The sequence below is a fragment of the Triticum dicoccoides genome, chromosome 2A, assembly GCF_002162155.2.
Source record: "Triticum dicoccoides isolate Atlit2015 ecotype Zavitan chromosome 2A, WEW_v2.0, whole genome shotgun sequence".
NCBI lineage: Eukaryota > Viridiplantae > Streptophyta > Magnoliopsida > Poales > Poaceae > Triticum > Triticum dicoccoides.
This window is the reverse complement of record NC_041382.1, coordinates 351,016,442-351,033,925: the sequence shown is the minus strand read 5'-3', so window position 1 is coordinate 351,033,925 and position 17,484 is coordinate 351,016,442. Positions and strand designations below refer to the sequence as shown.

The window sequence follows — 17,484 nt, the reverse complement described above, 5'->3', positions numbered from 1 at the left end:
ATCGGGTGGTCGAGGTCCAGGTGGGGGTTGGGGCCTCCCCCCCTTTTGTTTTGTTTTGTTTTCTTTTTTTCCTTTTCTGTTTTTCTTTATTTCTTTACTCTTTTCATTTATAGTTTCTTTTATTATAGTTTTATTAAAACCAAGTTAGCACCTAAATTAGTATTACTAATTAGGCCACTACCACAATTATTTTGGCACACTACTAATTTAGTTATATTACTAGTACAAATGCCCGTACGTTGCACCAGGCGAAAATTTAGATATAACCTGATCCATATGCCATTATGTAAGACTTTTTTTAATTAATTATTGTAAACGTTCGAAATAAGGTTACACTTAGTATTTTATTTTGGACTTTGACATTTGAGCGTACCCTAAAGGTTGCTCGATGCGATATTTACATTTGCTAGGCCCACTTTGGTCTTCCCGGTCTGTTAGAATAGTGATTGGACAAAATGTAAAGGCCTAATTAAATCCATCTGGCCGTTCCAGCCCACGACCACTTCCTGTTGCTTTTCCGTCTCCTCACTTCCGCAGCACCAGACGCAGTATTGTTTTAAAAAAATAGATGCATTAGACCCGTCTAGGGCTCTAGCGTCACCGACGCCGCCGGCCGATGCCGGGGCTTGCCTTCGCTGGGGTGTGGTTCTGCCAGTTTCGTTTCTCGATGGATTATAGCGCCGGCTGTCGGATTTCGGGTTCCGGCAGACCCTTAAGGTTCGAACACTGGGGTGCGCGCGGAGATTTCGCCTTCTACCTACCTGCACCCCACCGCCTCGCCAAGATCTAAGCTATGGAAAAAACAACACAAGAGACACAGGGTTTATACTGGTTCGGGCCACCGTTGTGGTGTAATACCCTACTCCAGTGTGGTTTGGTGGATTGCCTCTTGGGCTGATGATGAACTGCTAGGAGGAGTTCAGTCACCCTTCTCTCTCTTTGTGTGATGCTACTCGATCCGATCCCAGCTTGTTTCTGGATTGGTCGATCTGATCTCTCTCTCTCTTCCTGATGATCTCTTCTTCTCCCATTGGTCTCTCTCTCTTCCTGATGATCTCTTCTTCTCCCCTTGGTCTCTCTCTCTTATCTCATCTGGGGGTGGCTAGTCCTATTTATAGGCAAAGGCCCTGGGCCTCTTCCCAAATATTGAGCGGGAAGGGCGCCAACAATTAGCCATTTTGAAGGGGAACATCGGGTACACTTATCCTGACTAAAGTTGGTCCTCCTCTGCCAAAGACTCTGGTGGTGACGCTGGCTTGGGCTCCACAATGACTTCCTCCCTGCCGTTGGGCTGGTCTTGGTCTCGTTGCACCGAAACGGGTGCCTTTGCTTGATGCTCTCGCCTGCGCTTGCTCCCTTTGCACCAAAGAGGAAAGGAGGACATTGCGCGGCCTGGCGCCCGCCTGGCATCCTTGGTTGTCATGGCTTGCGTCACGGGCACCTCGTGAGGTACCCCGCCTTGATTTCTCCGCCTCCTCGCGAGCCAGCCTGATGAGGCCGTGCCTGAGGAAGCTCCGTGTCGTCTGCCCCGCGAGGCTTGGCCCCTCGTGAGGGTCTTGGGTCTGTGTTGATGAAGATGGGCCGCGCTGGGCCCCCCTTTGAGCCACGCCGCAGGCCGCAGGCAGGCAAGTCTGGGGACCCCCGTTCCGAGAACACCGACAGTAGCCCCCGGGCCCAAGGCGCGCCCGGACTTGGCCGTGCAGGGAGGCGAAAGGGCAAGAGCGAAGCGCCGCGGGCCCTAATAGCCTGCGGCCTTGGGCGCCGCGTGGCGGTTGATTGGACGTGGGCGCCTCAGCAACCGCACGTGTTGATAAAGGAGTGGCATGTGCCTAGGCTTTGCTTTCTTTGCTTTCTCCGGTTGCTGCTCAGATCCCCTTTCCTGCGCCTCTCCTTCCTTCCTCCAAAATTTCCAGATCTACTTCGACCGCGTGACCTAGGAAGCCATGGCGCCTCGTCAGTCCTCAGCCGGAGCTTGGTACTCGTCTGCCCTGGATTCGCCGAATGTGTCGGAGGCTGCCTGAGCTCAATGGCGACGACCCGTAAGCGCTTGATTCTTGTCTTTATTTCTTGTTCTGTTGCTAAGGCTTGACGTCCGCATCTCTTGGATAGGCTAGCGCCCGCAGCAAAGAAGCCGAAGGGAGCTCCTGAGGTTCCACCCAGGGCAGCGCCTCTGCCCACGAAGGAAGGTGACTGCGATGCACGGGCCTCTCCTGCCCGGTCGTCCTCGCGAGGCCTGGCTGAGCCGGCTGGGGCGAGCTCAGCCCCCATGGCCCAAGTGACTCCCGAGGTGCCTTTGCCTGCTGCCGCCACCACAGCCGTTGGGGCGCAGCAGGCTCCGCCTCAGGATGTTGTGGTCGCGCTGCCGCCTTCTCCTCCTACTCCACCGACTGCTATCTCTCTGACTCCTCTTGCCGTTCTGGATCGTGCTGCTGCTGAGCTGGACCGGCTGCAGCAGGATCTTCTTGGCGCCGACCCTCGCTTAGTGGCCGGGCGCTTGGAGCTGGCTTCAGGATGGATTCGCTCCGACGGTTCGATTCGGGCGGCGCTGGTCCAGGCCTCGACGGCTTGTGATGAGGAGAGGCATGCCGTCCTTGAGACGAAGGCTGCTCGTGATGTAGCCCTGGGGGAGGTGGTCGACGTCCGTGGTCGCTGCAAGGTGCTGGAGGACGGGCTGCAAGGCCTGCGGGACCAGCTCGCGAAAGAGGCCTGCCTTCGCCAAGAGCAGGAAGAAGGCGTGAAGACTTGCGAGGCGGCCGTCAAGGGCCGGGAGGCCAAGCTCAGGAGGCGCCGTGACCGCCTAGGCACGCTGAAGCGAGAGTTGGGGGCGAGGAAGGTCGAGCTGGACGACAAGGCCCAGGTTCTTGCCGAGGACCGCGTGGCCTTCGCGGAGATGGAGGCGAAGGCTCGCTCCTCGCTGAGGACGCTTTACGACAGCGGCCTAGAGAGCCCGCTGGCTGACGCCGAGGATGGCCCCGCCAAGCTGCTTCCCTTCCTGGTTCGCGCTCTTGAAGATGTCGCCCTTGGCCTTGGCCCCACGGCCGAGGCCGAGGCGTGTGTCCTGTCTTCTGCAGCGCTGACGCGGGTCCTCACCCACATCTACCTTCGCGATCCCAGCGTCGACCTCGACAGCCTGTTGGAGCCAGCAAGCGGCGAGCGCGCCGCTGCCGCTGCCGAGGCCGTGAAGGGTCGCACGGAGGCTCTGCTGGGGAAGTTCCGGGCCTTCAGCACCAAGCCGAAGCGAGGCGCTGCCGACCCTGCTGCTCCATGAGGCGGAGCCACTCCGCGCTGCTCCGCCGCCGACAAGTGACTCCGTTGTGGCTCATGTCCTGCCTTCAATTCCTGCACATGTATCATGCCTCGGGGAGGCGTTTAAATTTGCGTTTGGCATTGAGATAACAGTGTGGACTGTAATATTTGCTTTTGAATTCCTTGAAATTTGCGCTTTTCCTTCCTACTTGCTTATGTTCTACGCCAGCAGAGCCTGGCCCCGCGCATACCTCAGCCGCCGTTAGCCCCGACCGGAAACCAGGACGGGACCAAGGAGTGAGGGGCTACGTGACAAGTTAGGCTCCTGAGTCGCGATGCTCAGGAGTCCCCCTTGGCGCACGAACAGCAAGTAGGGAGGTGAGATGTGGGTGGATCTACCGTCCTACGTCTGCAGAGCCCGGCCCCGTGCATACCTCAGCCACCGTTAGCCCCGACCGGAAACCAGGACGGGACCAAGGAGTGAGGGGCTACGTGACCAGTTAGGCTCCTGAGTCGCGATGCTCAGGAGTCCCCCTTGATGCTCAAACGGCCTTCATACCTTGGCTCCGCTCGGGGAGAGACACGCGACGAACCAGGCCCAGGGGGCCTGGCTGGGTGGCGTGCGTCTGGGCGTGACCCAGGCGCAGCCCCCGTGCCCAGCCCCCTCACACAGCACTCCCGAGGGGAGGCGTTACGATGAGGCTAGACACTGAGCTCTGGGCTCCCTGAGGTTAATGCGGCCCGGGGGCCACCCTCAGTTGTTTATCACCAGCGCGGAGTATAGCGCTTCCATATGTGTACGGGTATAGCCGCTTCTCGGTAGTGTCATCAGCCAGCGCGGAGCATGGTGCTTCCACTGGTACGTTGGAGGGGGCTCCCCTCCGGGAGGAGCCCCCGGGGCGTGTACAGCCCCGCCCTGACACGTGGCTGGCACGGTAGGGTCTGGCGAGGTGTATCTGGGCACCCGTGAGCCAGCGCTGGACTCATGGGGCCCTACCTCTAGGCGGGTTGCGCCTGGCACTGGGCCTTATCTTGTGATGTGTTCCTGCAAATTTGGTTAGATGCCGGCACTCTACATCCTCGGGTCCCGGCCCTCGAGCTGGTCTCAGCCGTCGCTGGTATGCCAGGTCGCGATGCTGTGGACAAGGCCAGAGGGTGAGGGCTGGAGAGCCAGTAAGAGCCCTGAGTCGCGATGCTCAGGTACCCGCCCTTTAACGTGCAAGTGGTCGGCATGGAGATGAAGAGGTGCCGTGGACCGACATCAAATAATCAAGCATGGTGGGTCAAACGCATAGCCGGAAATAAACGCGAAAGGGGATACATGCCGCTGGGTCTGGCCCGAGCGACTTGGGGATGATGCAGCCCGAGGGGCGCCCCCAACAAAGTAAGCTAACAACATGAAATAAAAGGGATACATGCCGCAGGGACGGACCCACGCGGCCTGGGAATAATGCAGCCCTGGGGGGCGCTCCCAGCTGGAAATGAAACTTGAAAGATGTCACCTGATGATGTTGAGGACGAAGCAGCGTTGGTGTAGCAGACTCGGTGGGCTGCGGAAGCCGATCCTCACGAGCCCCCAGGCCCAGGGGCCTCGGGAGGCTCCGGAGGCGCTGGTGGCTCCTCGCGGACCATCTCCATCTCCGCCAGGGCTGCGGAACGCCTGGCCTCTTGAGCCTCCATGATGCCCCTCATGAGGCGCCGGTACATGGCAGCCGCGCCCGACAAGCCGTAAGGCATGCGAACGTAGCTGTGGGGTGGACCTACGCAGTGCCCCACTCGCGAGGGCCAGAGGCGCTCCAGAGAGGCGACTCGATTGAGCCCTGGTATGTCGACGCAGACGCGCAGCCCACCATCCTCGCCTGGATGGGGGGCCACAGCTGGTAGGCGGCGGCCGCCTCTCGTGACTCTTGACTCCTGTAGCTCCTGAATGGCCTTGCTGACGAACTCCTGAGGGTCTGGCCCTCCTTACCTTACTCCTTCCTGAGGGAAACGTGCTTCGAAACACGCCTCCATGTGGTGCCCAAGCGCCTCCCTCGTGTCCCTGGCCAGGTCGGTGGCCCTCCAGGGGAGAGCCCCCGAGCCCCGCCTGAGGAGGGCGCCGGGCGCGCTTTCCTATGCGATGGAAGGAGGTTCCCCCTGGGCAGGCGCGGGCCCTGAGGGGCTTGCCTCCTGAGGAGCCGGGCCGGACGATGTCTTCTTCTTCTTGAGGGTGGCCCCGGGAAGCCTCCTTCTTCCGCGATCCGGGTCTTCCAGTGATGCGACCTGAAAGGCTCGTTCCAGGGAACACACCGCGTCCTTCTTTTCACAGGGCACCGTGATGACTCCGCCACTTCCTGGCATCTTGAGGACGTTGTAGCCATGGTGAGTCACGACCATGAACTTGGCCAGCGCTGGGTACCCAAGGATGGCGTTGTATGGCAGGAGAATGTGAGCGACGTCGAAGTCGATGAGCTCGGTGCGGTAGTTGTTGCGCGCTCCGAAGGTGACAGGGAGGCGGACCTGCCCAATTGGGACCGTGGAACCGTCGGTGACTCCGGAGAAAGGCTTGGTTGGCTGAAGCTGGTTGTAGGGCACTTGGAGATTGTTGAATGTTTCCACGGACAGGACGTTGAGCCCTGCCCCGCCATCGATGAGGGTCCTGGTGACCAGCACGTTGCTGATGATTGGGGAACAAAGCATCGGGAGGACTACGGCCGTGGCCGCACACTTAAGCTGATCCGCTGAGCTGAACATGATGGCGCACGCTGACCACCTGAGAGGGCGCGTGGCTTCGGGTTTCGGGAGGACTGCATTCACTTCGCGGGCGAACTGCTTGAAGATGCGCTGAGAGGCTGGGGCTTGAGCCCCGCCCAGGATGCAGGCGATCGCGCGCGGCTCCTGGAAGCCCCCAACCCCCTCGTCCTGATGGCGGTCCTCATTTCTCCTTGGCTGCGGCGACAGCGGAGGGAGGCCTGCGTTGCCTTGCGGGCGATCCTCGCGAGACTGATCCCTCCAGTCTTCCTCGCGAGGCAGGTCTTGCCAGCGATCCTCGCGAGGTCGATCGCCCCACCCTTGGTGCGGGCAGCGGTCTTCCCAGCGTCCTACGTTTCTTCCTCCTCCTCGACCATAGCCCCGGTCACCGCGGTCGGGACGACGGCCGATCCTTCCTTCTCGCAAGGCTCGGAGCTCTTGACATTCGTTGGTGTTGTGGGTGTGGAGGTCGTGGTACACACAGTACCGAATGCCCTTGGAAGATTCGGGCTGGTCTCTACCCCGCTTCGTGTCTGGTTCTGCCGCGAGCACGGCAGCCCCCTTGCGCTTCACATCCTTGGCCTTGGGCTTCTTCTCTTCTGGGTCTACGGCAGGCAGCTCGAGGAGGGAGAGACGCCCTTCCTCAGCCCTGGCGCACTTGGTCGCCAAGTTGAACAACTCTAAGGAAGTGCACAGGTCTTCATGCATTGCCAGCTCCTCCTTCATCCTGACGTCGCGCACGCCGTCGGAGAAGGCTGAGATGATGACCTCCCCGGTCACCTTGGGAATCTTGAGGCGTGCGTTGTTGAAGCGCTGGATGTACTTTTGCAGGGTCTCTCCGGGTTGTTGCTTGATGCGGTGCATGTCGCTCACGGCGGGTGGCCGGTCGTGAGTACCTTGAAAGTTGGCGATGAAGCGGGTGCGCATCTCGTCCCAGAAGGAGATCGTGCCTGGAGCTAGGTTCAGGAACCAGGTGCGGGACCTGTCCTTGAGCGCCATGGGAAACTAGTTCGCCATGACCTTCTCGTCTCCGTTGGCAGCTTCCATGCCCAGCTCATAGAGCTGGAGGAACTCCGCAGGGTCGGTCGTGCCGTCGTAACGAGGAGGCAGGTCTGGCTTGAACTTGCCGGGCCACGCGACGCTGCGCAGCTCGGTGGTGAAGGCACGACAGCTTGCTGTGGCCACAGGAGGCCTTGGGTGACGGAGAGCTTGGTCTTGCAGGTCCCCACGCGCTGCAGCTGGGAGCAGCACGGGGTCTTGACGTGCGGGAGCAGGAGCATGGTCGCGACGTGCTGGAGCAGGGAGCGCCCGGGCAGCTTCTTGCGGGCGAGGGACTTCTTGGCAGCTCTGCTCTTGCCGCGCTGGCACCTGACGGAGCGGGTTCCGCCCAGGGGCCACGCGCCTTGGGGCCTGGGCGCCTTCTTGAGGAGGAGGCGGCTGGGGCGCCCCCGGAGCTTCGTCGCCCGTGCAGGGCGGGATGCGGTGCAGCGGAACGGACGACGCAGGAGAGCCCCCTGCGGCGCGGACGAGCTAGACGACGCGGTCGAGCCACTCTTTGTAGACGTCGTCGACAGAACGGTAGCGTAGGAGCTCGTTTGCCGCGATGAGCGCAACTCGAGCCTCCATGGGTGCGCGGAGCGCGCGGGACGAAGAACCAGCTGGGGTGAGCGAGGGAGTAGCGGTGCGACTGTCTTGCCGCACGGACGGGTGCTGAGATGACGCTTGCTGCTTGTTTCTCGCCGGGCCGGTGGCGGCGTTGACGGCAGGTGACGGGGAACGGCGAGGACGCCCGCCGACGGGAGCCGTCTGGGCGACGCGGGAGGCAAGAAAGGCTCGGCGCTCGGTGCGGGCCCGACGAGCGTCAGACATGGACGCGATGGTCGGAGGAGTACGGGGCGGTGGAAGACGAATTCCGGCGCACCCCTACCTGGTGCGCCAAATGTCGGATTTCGGGTTCTGGCGGACCCTTGAGGTTCGAACACTGGGGTGCGTGCGGAGATTTCGCCTTCTACCTACCTGCACCCCACCGCCTCGCCAAGATCTAAGCTATGGAAGAAACAACACAAGAGACACAGGGTTTATACTGGTTCGGGCCACCGTTGTGGTGTAATACCCTACTCCAGTGTGGTTTGGTGGATTGCCTCTTGCGCTGATGATGATGAGCAATACAAGGAAGAACAGCCTCGCGAGGATCTATTCTTGGCTGGGGCGATGAACTGCTAGGAGGAGTTCAGTCATCCTTCTCTCTCTCTGTGTGATGCTACTCAATCCGATCCCAGCTTGTTTCTGGATTGGCCGATCTGATCTCTCTCTCTTCTTGATGATCTCTTCTTCTCCCCTTGGTCTCTCTCTCTTCCTGATGATCTCTTCTTCTCCCCTTGGTCTCTCTCTCTTATCTCATCTGGGGGTGGCTAGTCCTATTTATAGGCAAAGGCCCTGGGCCTCTTCTCAAATATTGAGCGGGAAGGGCGCCAACAATTGGCCATTTTGAAGAGGAACATCGGGTACACTTATCCTGACTAAAGCTGGTCCTCGCCTACCAAAGACTCTTGTGGTGACGCTGGCTTGGGCTCCACAATGCATTCCTCCCTGCCGTTGGGCTGGTCTTGGTCTCGTTGCATCGAAACGGGTGCCTTTGCTTAATGCTCTCGCCTGTGCTTGCTCCCTTTGCACCAAAAAGGAAAGGAGGACACTGCGCGGGCTGGCGCCCGCCTGGCACCCTTGGTCGTCATGGCTTGCGTCACGGGCACCTTGTGAGGTACCCCGCCTTGATTTCTCCGCCTCCTCGCGAGCCAGCCTGATGAGGCCGTGCCTGAGGAAGCTCCGTGTCGTCCGTCCCGCGAGGCTTGGCCCCTCGCGAGGGTCTTGAGTCTGTGTTGATGAAGATGGGCCGCGCTGGGCCCTCTTTGAGCCACGCCGCAGGCCGCAGGCAGGCAAGTCTGGGGACCCCCGTTCCCAGAACGCCGACACCGGCTTCCTCGTAGATCTCTGCAGAGCTCGTCCTCCTGGATAGTTAGAGAGAAAACTGTAACATTAGTTCTTCTAGAGAAACACTAACATTATGAATCAGCATAGACATTTTTTTAACCCTCACAAAAAAACATAGGCATCTTTTTTTCACCCTCAAAAGAAGCATAGGTAATTGTTTTTTAGGGTTATAAAAGCATAGGGTTTTTTTCTATGTTTGTTGGGCCGTAATCCAAGGGTCAGTGAGCTTTTCAAGTGAGGCCAGCCCGTGTATTCCTCACCCCTCCTATGCGTCTCCCTCCAGTATTCTAAAAAAAAAAGCGTCTCCCTCCAGTCGAGCCCCACATCCACATCCAGATGAGCCACGAGGCCGGCGGCGACGAGATAGCCCTCCGCTGCCGCCACCCGCCGACGGCCGCGCCGCTGGACGACGAGGACCTCCTCGGGGAGATCCTCCTCCGCGTCCCCCCGCTTCCCTCCTCGCTCCTCCGCGCCTCCCTCGTCTCCAAGCTACGCGGAGGCGTCGCCACCGCCCCCTCCTTCAGCCGCCGCTTCGTCGCCCACCACCGGAGGCCCCCCGTCCTCAGTTTCTTCTAGAAGGGCGACGGGGAGCTCGTCTTCACACCCATCCTCGACCCCGCTGCTTCTGTGACGTCGCCTCCAATATTGCAAAGGTAATGCGTGTCATTTCCCCTCTTCTCTCTTTGTTCCCCACTCTGATTGCAATGGAGATTAATTAATTACATTTTGTAATCTCACCTTACTCTTTGATTGTTCAACTGTCTCTGGTACAAATCTGCAGGCTCTCCGCTCCAAATTTGTTTTGAGCATTTTCTTCAATGTGCCAAAATCAATTGCTTGGTGAAGTTCCAGTTTATGTTTACTATCCAATAGTAATTTCTAAGAGGATACATCTCAAGCAGGTACACATTTCTCTTCCACCAGTTTCTTCAGGCCCGTCTGCATGTGTCAAGCACATTAACTTCTTTTCATGCTCTAGCTCTGAATAACACCGTGTAGTGTTTGAACAAATTTTAAACCAATGTTAGTATACCAAACAAAAGCATCAGCTTTGTCTTCACAGAGTAAGTTCATATCTGTCTGATTGATACAACAATCCAGAGCGACAGTATAATATAAAATTCTAGCCCGTGCTTTGTGTGGGATCTTAAGGTGCAGTGTTAATTTGTTTTTGGCCCCTCCACTTTTTTCCGGGCTTGGGACCGGCATTGGCAGTGTTAGCCCCCCCTACCCCTATTAATATTGATCCAACTTAAGCACATGTGATTAGATTTAGTTTTAATATTTGTTTGATAATAATTAATATGTGAAATAACTATCAGTAGTCTAGGTTAGCTTTAGGGTCGTTTTAGAATCACATAAAAATTAGAATTTGATCTGATCCTGTTCTCCTTTTGTTACTTTGTGATTTGTTTTGTTACTTTGTGGTACTCTTTGCATGAATATTCATTCTTTCTGGTTGTTTTTAAATGTCGAATAGATGTATTTCAGTTTGAGCAGGGTTAGCAGTCTATGTACATCACATATATATAAGCATTGGGAGTTGGATATAATCACAAATTAAATTGAAAGTAAAGTGTTGGTTGTAGCAAAACCATCTATGAGTTTGGTTGACACATGATTAATAAAACTATGAATGATTTTTTTCTTGAGGACATTGTACATGAGAATGAAATCATGAATTGTTTGTATATACACAAATGAGTCTTGTCTCCTTGAAGACGATGAAGTTCTGAATTCTAATTGCGAAGTTGTCATCTGGCTGCAATGTTTCTGTAGAATCCAAGTAGTATGTTTAAGGTTAGAAAATGAAGAATGTAATTTGAAATATAAACACTTTAGTTTTTTAAATGATGATCCTTTCAAGTAGTAATTGAAATTTTGAAGAAGAAATTGAAAGGTTGTATTACCTATTTGGTTAGGACCTCCTTGTAGACAATATTTTTCGTATATGTCCCGCTTGTACTGGTCTTTTTCTTTCTCTTTTTCTTCTCTCCCTTTGTGTATGTGTTGTCTATGCTGGTCTTTTTGTTCTTCTGCTTGCTCTCATCATGTGTACCTGTTAGTACTTTTATGTTTGATGTCGCGGTTGCTCTAGATAGTGCGACATATAGTTGACCATGTGAGAGAACCGGTTCAGGCAGGTAGATGCCGACATTTGGTATTGTCTGGCCTTGTGATTTATTTACTGTCATTGCAAAACTGAGTCTGACTGGAAACTGTTTCCTCTTGAAACTGAACGGAAACATGTCATTGTCAGAGGGGCATAATGGTATCCTGGGCAGGAAAACTCGCATTCCAGAGTGTTGTCCCACCACAATCTCTGCGTCAATTGTATTTTTTTGAAATCCACGTACGACCAACCTCGTGCCGTTGCATAGTCCATTAGCAGGGTCGATGTTTCTGAGTAGTATGATTGGGCAATTAATTTTGAGCTTCAACATATGTGGAGGCAGTCCATTTGGGGTGAGAGTGTTTAGGAATTCTGGTGGATAGTAGTTATGTGGGTCGTCTTCTACCGAATCGAAGCTGTGGTACACCATCTCCTCCCCCTGGAAACGATCAATCATTTTTAGGTTGATTTTGTCTACGGAGTCGTTCCTTGTTGATAGAATTGCTCTTGACGTGATGTACTTTGGATCTTTTAGGGAAGCATTGTACGTTTTGTAGACATTGTCGATGAGTCTATCAAGGCTATTGTCATCCGTCTTATTTGGCACACATATACTTGTAGGTAGTTGTATTTCACCATCATCATTTGTCTCCTCGGTTTCGTTTCCAACGCGTAGTAGGTATTCTGCGAACCACGGGTCGTTCTGAGCCCTCATGTTGCGCACGAGCTTCAGTTGACGCATTGAATTCCAGAGGACAGACTTGCGTAGTGATGAATCTACTATCTAGGCTCTTGTTCCCTTTCGGACAACAGGTAGCACTTGCCTAAAATCCCCTCCAAATACGACTGTTTTTCCTCCGAATGGAAGTCCTGGCCTGTCCATTATCTCCCGCATGCTTCTGTCTAGCGCCTCCACTGTCTGCCTCTTGGTCATAGATGCTTCATCCCAGATTATTAGTGATGCTGCTTTCAGTAGTTTGGCTGTCCCACTCTGTTTTGTGAATCCACAAACAGCCCCCTCATCTATTTTTAGTGGAATCTTGAACCTCGAGTGCGCGGTCCTCCCTCCGGGCATTATAGAAGCAGTAACACCGGAAGTGGCTGTCGCTACAGCAATCTTGCCTTGTCCGCGTATTGTGGCTAAGAGAGCCCTGTAAAGAAAAGTTTTTCCCGTGCCTCCAGGTCCATCGACAAAGAATGTACCTCCTCTATGGTCGTCAATTGTTGCTAGGATTTCGTCGTAGGCCTCCTTCTGTTCCTTGTTTAGGTTCTTATGCAAAGATGTGTCCTCGGGTTCCACCTCGATGGATGTTTCCTCAATGATCTCCCTCGGTATGTCGTCTGTCATCTCATGCTGTTCGTCGATCTTTGGAAGAGGAAACGATTCTATGTCTTTTCCCATTGAGTGCAACATGTCTCTTATATTTTTCAGACCCATCTGTTCGACTGTGTGTTTGCATTTGCAATTTCTGTTGTAGTCCTCTGACATTGCATCAAGGTGTTTGTTCCAGAGGCTGCGTACGTCGCTGGGCTTGCAAAAAACCAAGATTGTCGCAAATAGTCTTCGTAGCGATGATGGCATCCGAAACAACTCCGCTTCTGTCATGCAGTCATCCAATGTGCTATCTGCCTCAATGAGACCTCTTTTTTCTGCAGCTTCTCGAAAGGTTGGCATTACTTGTCCATCGACTGTTCGTAGGTCTTCGTAGCTGGTGGCGCCTGTCACGTGGTTTAGGAGGACTCGAAGATAGTATCGTTCTCCTTCAGCCGGGTGTGCTGAGACGATCCTGCCAACCTGGAACACAGCGGCTCGCTTCCTCTGTTGCCAAAATTTCCCCTGACTCTGCCAAGTATAATGTTCCGGAAACTCTGTATAGTATGCCTCGTGCTTTTGCATACCATCTGTTTGCTTCAAAGTACGCAGTCAACATTGATCTTTCCGTGTCTTCACGGTCGATAACATTCTGTAACTTTTCCATGCCATGATATGAAACCATGTGCATATTTGGGAGATGTAGCTGCAGTTGCAAGACTGGTGGGTGCATTTTACTTAGTTCGAAGCCATATATTCTCCACAGTGCTTCAGGAGGTGTCACCCACCGGGCGTCTCTGTACTGCTTAATCTCGTCGATTTCTTCTTCGTCTACTTTGTCTGTTACGGATACGGATGCTCGGTCATGACCCTTGTAGATGTACTTGAAGAGGTATTTCACGGCTTTAATGCTTGAGCATATCTCAACATTTATGTGGCAGTTGAACATCCTTAACAGATAGGGATTGTAAGGAACTACCCACCTGTTATCTAGTTTGCAATTTCGGACCGTTTCAGTCCGGCCGTCGTTGCGTCTCCTGTATATTGGGTAGGAGTCCTTGCCTTGAATCGTAGTTTCGTTAAATGGTCTTGGATAATTGTTCTTGCATGATGGACGATTCTTTGTGCATGGACAAAATTTGTTCAATGCACCGCAAGGACCATGCATCATATGTTTGATTACCATCTTGTATAGTTCTGGGTACTTGTGCTTGTTAGGGAGCTCTGCGGATATGATTCTGTCATACTGCTCTGGACATGTGTACTTGTATTTTCGAGTCATGATGAGCAAAAAGTGAGCATGGGGTAATCCCCTCTTTTGGAATTCTACGACATATGTATATGCCTAAACCTTTCCAAGAATGCCCTTCTCAAATAGTTCCTTCTTCATTTCTTGTAGCTTCGCCCTGAAAACACGAACTACAATGTCTGGGCGATCTTGTGCTGTTTGTCCGTTCTCTAGTTCACGTGTTATCTCCTCCCAGTTGGGGTTGCAGGTCATTGTTAGGAATGCATCTGGCTTACCATATTTTCTAACTAAAGCCATACCGTCGAGATATCGACGAAGTTTATCTCGTGGTCCTCCAATAAATGACGAGGCAAGTACTCTCCGTTTTCCAACCGCATCTCCATTCTGTTCTCCAGCTTGAATGCTGTCTAGAAGGCCTTGGTATAGGTCAGCCCTTATTTTCTTTTGATTATGCCAGATGTAATCCAGTCTGGAGCTTTCAATCTTGATGTATGTATCTACAGCAAACTGCTGGAAAAGGCGTCCGCCATGCAAAATTGGGTTGAATATGCCTGGTCGTGTATGGAATTTATAGCAGTAGTATTCTTTCATTGTTACCCATAGGCCATTGGCCGAATCTGTGCAAATATTGCAACATAAAAAGTTAGTTGCATAGGTGGTAGTATATGAAAATTGAATTTTTATCTAATAGTATTTGAATTTTTTTACCTGGGTCATCGTCATTACTGATATTTTCAGCACCAATATCTTCCTCTCGTGTTTCCCTCTTCGGGATTTTCCTATGCCAACCCAGTTCAGCTCTTGGAAAGAATAGAGGATACGATAACGGATCATAGCACCCGTAATATGATAGAATGTGCTCTTTTTCGTTGTTGTTCCCATGTAATATTACATTTCTGTCATAAGTATCTCTTCTTTCATTTCCTTCAATCCACACTGCAGCTACCTCCGAATTGATTGGCTCGTTGTATGTTCTTTGGTCCAATCTCTGGTCAAGGTTCAAGGTCAGTCTGTAGTCCTCAAGGTTTTGGGCTTGTCCCAAACTCCTAAACTGTTGAGAGTACGGGTTACCGCGTAGGATATCTGTTATTATTGCAATCACATGCTTGTCTTGCTCGTACATTTCCTCACGGCAACGACGGTATCGATGCTCTAAGCTTGGATCATCGTCGTAGAAATATAGTTCCAGATGCTTTGGATCTGAGTGACTATTACCAAATGAGTGTATGTTGTGATATATTTGACCATGTGCTCGAAAGGTGTAAATACCGGCCGTTCGCATGTCTGTTGTGTCTCTGTGGAGCTGGTAGTATAGTGTAGTAAACGAGAAATGCCCATTGAAAAATCTTATATTTTGCCGAAAATGTCTTGCATCAGAGTCGTTGCTTGTCCAAAGCCTCATTAGTTCCGGTGGTGTATTTGGATTGGCTAGTCTTATCTGTCCTTTTTTGCAGCATAATCCCTGACTTTCATACTTGAATTTGGTTGCATGGCAGAAACAACAATCTTCTTCTTTTTCGAGCACGTTTGTGCTTGTTGGTATGTTGCCGTAGACAAGATCATATGGATCAGGGTTGAGGTCTTCCTCGCCTTCTATGACTTCAATTTCCACTTCTCTGCCCCACTCTGATTTAATATACAGCATATTAAATTTAGTAAGTAGTATTGTAATGTTGCAAATTTATTTTAATTGTATTAAGCATACCTTCACCGGTGAACATGTATTCATCTTCGTCTGTGTCTTCAAATATTACTCCATCATTACCTGTGTTGTAAAATTTTATATATATATATATATATATATATATATATATATATATATATATATATATATATATATATTTGTTTGAATTGCCAAAGAACATATATGAAATTGATAACCTTACCTTGATCCTCGTTGCACATTGATTTTGCTGCCGCATCTATTTGTTTAATGGTTTCTTCTTGCTCATATATGATTCCATCATTGCATAGTGATTGTATTCGTGCATGCACTTCTTTGATTGTTGGAAGCATTGTGCAGGGGATGTCCTTCCACATAGTTACTTTACTGTGATCATCATTGTATAATGATCGTGTCGGTGTATCTGTTTCTCTGATGCTTGGAAACATTGAGGAGGGGATGTCTGTCCAAAATAGATGGTTAGTTGTACAGACAGATTTATATTTACTTGGAATGCAAGTATAAAATCGAGATTATTACCGTAAGTCATGACTTGTGGCTGCTCTAGAGGCTGAGTGTTTTCGTTGCAGGTTTCCGTCATGGATTCATCTTCTTTTGATGATACGGAAATAGCTTGCTTACGTCTTCTTGTGAATTCTTCGTTACGACGGTGTAGCAACGCTTGCCTTTCTCCCGCTGCCACATGATCCCTGTGTTTTACAGTAAATGTAGAAGTGCTCTCCTCCTGTTCAGTTGCGAGATATTCAGGGTTCTCCATTGCTATTGAATCTTTGGATGGTGTGTTGCGTTCCAATTGAGGGTGAGCTTCAATTTGTTCCATTCTTGCTTTCTTCTTTTCTGTTTGCATATTTGCATATCTTTTTTTTTCTTGTGCACATTTTGCCGCCTTCTGTTCTGGTGTCTTTCCTGATACTTTGTTTCGTTGATAGGCTTCACGGCGTTTTTTGAGTTTCTCATGCCTTTCTTCATCGGTCATGCGTTCATACCGCTCTCTGTCCCTCTTTCTTCTTTTTTCCTTAGCATCCATTATTTGTGATTATGGTCCAAATGTTTTCCTGCAGGATGGAAAGAATTTTTTTTAATGCAATACAAGATAATTTGTTGCTAGACTGGCCTGGAATGTGAAGTCAATATGTATCGGATGAGCATCCTGGCATGTGAGATGCATGAAACATGGTATTTTTTTACTGGACATCAAACATAGGTAATATTGCTTTTGTTATGAAAAAGAAAATTTATGTATGTAAAAATCAGTTCTCTTAATCCTACATCTCATGGTTGATTTTTGCATTTTTTTAGGACTGATGAGTATCAAATACCATGTGTGAGATTCAAGAATTCATTGGGAAGAACGAAAACTGGAGACAAGGAACATACTTGACGGCTCCTTTGTTTTGGTTGGCGCTGTAGCTTGGAGATTGCTTGGCGTGTACTAAGCTGGTGGCACTTTTTTCTCTGGGCGTTCAATCTCTGAGAGCTGGGTATTTATATTAGTATAGAACCTTTGCCAGTCCGAGTTGGTGTATGGTTCCCGATTGGTTCCATGTCCGAGTCCAAGTTGGTGTATGTTTTCCATGTCCGAGTCCAAGTTGGTGTATGCTTCTGATTGTATTTTTTTCTTCCACGTTGTCAGGACCCCGACTCGATGTCACATCGATCTAGCCGGTAACACCTCATATCACTTTGCGGCCTCACGCACGGTATCCCCACGGGTGTCGCCTTATCTTTGTCCGGGACCGTTTGCGCCTTTTGGCTCACGTATATGACAGTGTCGCTAGCATCCATATGATAAAGAGCCCGGGCTGACATGACTAGTCGTAAACCCAAAGTGGCACAGACTTACAGGGACAGGCATCCATGACCCAGCTTCGAACGTGTCGGTCATCAGCAAGTGGGTCCGGGCTGTAGCACTGGGCTAGCAGGACTCCGGTAAACCGGGCTGTAGCGGGCTAACAGGACTCCGGTACTCAAAGCGTGACATTTCCCCGAAGGGACAGACACAGGAACGAAGAAGGACACATGCCGGCCAGCCTAAGTGTTCCAGAGCAGTAGCAAGCTACCATGGCTCAGCGGTAACACTAGGAGACATTTCCCGGTAAGAGAGGCTACTAAAGATAAACAACTAGATAGTCAGATCCCACACATACCAAGCATTTCAATAA

At 51.7% G+C, this 17,484-nt stretch overlaps 1 long non-coding RNA gene across 2 annotated transcripts; it reads left to right on the top strand.

The window, feature by feature from the left end:
- The first annotated feature begins 9,246 nt into the window (after positions 1 to 9,246).
- LOC119354567 lies at positions 9,247 to 16,998 on the top strand. 2 transcript variants are annotated; one of them, XR_005171059.1, is made up of 6 exons: positions 9,247 to 9,617; positions 9,746 to 9,866; positions 15,662 to 15,780; positions 15,892 to 16,121; positions 16,252 to 16,526; positions 16,622 to 16,998. It is a non-coding gene; the product is annotated as an uncharacterized LOC119354567 (long non-coding RNA). The 2 variants fall into 2 exon arrangements; XR_005171060.1 differs by having other exon boundaries at positions 9,249 to 9,617; positions 16,384 to 16,526.
- Positions 16,999 to 17,484: the final 486 nt, after the last annotated feature.